Here is a 3,321-nt window from a genome sequence, read left to right as displayed (position 1 = left end):
TCTGGATGTCCATCCTCAAGGCTATAGGGTCAGCATGGCAGACTGTCCTAGCAGGACCAACCTTAGGAGTTGCGGGGCCCATTTGGAAACATTTATTGCGGGGCCCTGTTCACAGCCAAGGTCTTAGAATCATAGGGCGCAATCCAGAGGCACCCTTGGGCCAATGCAAGTCCCTTGCACCAGCCCAGGAGGGTCACATATGTGCCATAAGACACATTTGCTCCTCCTCAAGAGGAAGCCAGGCTGGTGCTCTGAGAAGCGCCAGCCTGCGGAGGCTGACGCAAGCCTTGGTGCCGGCTTCCTCTTCAACTCTTGCGTCTGCCCAGCTTAACCCACACAAGGACAAAACGTAGGTTGGGGGAGAGGAGGCAGGAGGGAGGTGTTCCTGGGCAGGAGGAGGGCGGGCAATGGGTGTCCCTGGGGGCTGGTGGGACGGCAGCGGGAGATGGGGCTGGGATCTGGGAATAGGCTTTGTAACAGCCCAATGAGCTGCCTGGTGCCCAATGCTACAGCGGTGCCGAAATGGCTGCTGCATCCTATGGATGTTGGGCAGCTACAGGCAGCTCCTGGAACCTCCTTGGGGAAGGGGGACCACCTAGTAGGGGAAGTGGCCCCGCAATGGGACTACTTGACTTTGCACTGGCTATTTAGGGGGCACAGAGTAAAGTAGTCCTGTGTTGGGCTGGGAGGCCTCCCCCCACATCCCCACCCACCTCTCCATCACCTGGTGCTCACCTGGAGCTCTGGGTGGCAGCCACCTGTCCTCCACTGGACTCTGGCACAGTACAAATTCACACTGAGCCAGTGTGTGTACTGACCAGGTAGTAGGTGTCACAGGCGTGCCTTACGGCACTTTTGCGACACTGCATGCCAGTGCTGAGCAGGCAAGCATTGGATAGGATCAAGCCCTAATTCACTTTGACTGAAAACTTTCAGCAACAGGACTGTGCAACATAATGGTGCACTTTTTCAGGCATATTCAATCATGTTTCTGCATGCCTAACCTCATCTCCTGTTCTTTTTGTTTCTGCTGGCAGATACATGTGAATGATTCTGTCATTTGGTCATGGGAGAGATTCAGTGAAACACGGAAAAGGTTAGGTCATTAATATCAGTCATTGGGTGTCTTATAGCTGTATTGACAACTGCTGGAGAGCTGAGCTCTCCATGTGCCTCAGGCCAAATTCCTTTGCCAGGACAGCTGAAATGACTCTGATGGACTGACAGCCCAATCCTATGCAGGATTGAGTTGTTCGGGGCAGGGCTTTACCACAGCACAAGAGACCCACTGGAACAAGGAAGGTAGTGGTGTGGGCAGGGAGAGGGCTCAACTGGATGGGGAGGGGGGAATGGGGGCAGGGAGGTTGCAGGAGGGGGTGAATCCAGCAGCAGTGGCATATGCCAGATCCTGTCCCCTTGACTGGCAGCCTCCTTGCCCCTCTTTTCTCATCAAACTTGCACAAGTTCAAGGGCTACCACAGGTCTGAGGAGACCCATTGCTGGTTGATGGGCTTCTGGAGGAGCAAGGGGAAATCGTCTTTCCCTTCCAAGGCCTCCCAATCTCTACCCCCACCCCCGCTGGATACAGTGTGCACCTTTAGGGGGTGGGAGAATAGAAATAGACTCTATATCTCAGCAGCAGCAACTGTTACCCTGCACATGCCTGATCTTGTCTGATCTTGGAAGCTAAGCAGGGTCAGGCCTGGTTAGTACTTGGATGGGAGACCACCTGGGAATACCGGGTGCTGTAGGCTTATACCATAGTCTTTTGAAAACGAAAGGTTGCCAACCATATCTCTCAGTGATACAGAACAGAATTTCAATGCTGTGATTATGGTTATGACTATAAGCATCTCAGCACCCCTTAGCATCAGCACCTCAGACAGAATTGGTTGCTGCTGATGTTGAGGGATGCTGAAGCTGTGATTTTTCTGTGGTGAAGAATGGTTTTTACTGAAGATTTATGTTTCCAGCTGTTTACAGCAGCCATTTTCAACCACTGTGCCGCAGCACACTGGTCCTCAGGTGTGCCGCAGGAATTTGGGAGAGGGTCATTTATTAGGAGGGCCATTGGGGGATGTGAGCCCCCCACCAACAGCATGTTGTGCCTTGTCAATGGTCAAAACACTGATGGTGTGCCTTGAACATTTTCGTGCCCTTTTGGTGTGCTGCGAGATGAAAAAGGTTGGAAATCACTGGTTTACAGGGTATTGAAAGGTCATCGGCTACCTATCCTCTGACGCTCTCCAGGAGGCCTCTCAAGACCTTGCAAAAGCCAGCTTCCTAGGAAAAATATGGTTTCGTTTCGCTTTTTAAAAATTTATTTTACTGAAGATTTCCATCTCCAGCTACTTAGAAGGTATTGAAGGGTCAAATTAGATAGCCTGCAAGGAGGCATTGCAAGGCTTGCAACAGTGAAAAACTGGGTTTCCCCCCCCCCCCAGCTATTTACAAGGTATTGAAAGGTCCATTAGGTACCCATGCTTTGAGGCAATGCTGTGTTAGACCTAGGAACAGCTAGAGCTGTGTGCTCAGTATCAGCACCTCGGACAGAATTGCATGGTGCTGATGCCAAGCTATCCAGCTCTTCAGGTGCTTCCGGACCTGGCCAGTGTACTTGACTTGACATGAACGTACCTCAGTGAAACAGGATTGCAGCCAGACCAGCCCAAAACCGCATCCCCAAGGGAAAGGAGCAGGGGACAGGTGTGCCCCATCTGGTTGACCCAGGTGTGGGTGAGAAGTCCTCTTGCTCCCTTTCCATGAGGATGGGGTTGGGGGGGGAGGAACTGAGATGGGCGACCTGTCAGGGCAGCTGCTGGTACAGAATCTTCACAGAGTACTGCGTGCTCACTGCATGCTGCGGCTGCTTCCGCACTGCCCCAGGGGGGCTTATGCAGGTGCTGTAGGTTGAGGGAGATAGAGGAGGTGGGGAGCAGACATAGGACCTTCCTGAATCTGTGTTTTTCTTTCATTATTTAGGCTCTTCTTTCTTGTTGTAAAACAAAAGGCTGCAACCCTATAGACTGGGGTGTCAAACATATGACCTCTTCAACTGGCCCATGTGATTATCGGGCTCCTCAGCCCAGCCATTGGCTGCTAAGCTTCTAAGTGTTCTCTCTTAGTGTTTCAGAAAGCCAGTGCAAGGATGGGCTTGCAGGACTGGTGGGAGCATGTGGGATGTCTGCTGGTCTTGCAGCAGCTTGCCAGGAACTGTGATTTCGGCAGGTGGGAGCTAAATGTGACACGGAGGAGCTTGGGCATGAAGCCACCACATCCTTCTTCTCTGGAAGAACATGGAAGTCACATTGGGACATTGTG

At 52.2% G+C, this 3,321-nt stretch overlaps 1 pseudogene; it reads left to right on the top strand.

Annotated features, from left to right (window-relative positions):
- Window positions 1-1,634: 1,634 nt before the first annotated feature.
- On the top strand, window positions 1,635-1,754 carry LOC136659811 (5S ribosomal RNA; annotated as a pseudogene).
- The last annotated feature ends 1,567 nt before the right edge of the window (window positions 1,755-3,321 follow it).

This window comes from Tiliqua scincoides, chromosome 8, assembly GCF_035046505.1.
Source record: "Tiliqua scincoides isolate rTilSci1 chromosome 8, rTilSci1.hap2, whole genome shotgun sequence".
Classification (NCBI taxonomy): Eukaryota; Metazoa; Chordata; class Lepidosauria; order Squamata; family Scincidae; genus Tiliqua; species Tiliqua scincoides.
The sequence above is the reverse complement of the archived record's forward strand: the minus strand, read 5'-3'. Positions and strand labels throughout refer to the sequence as shown.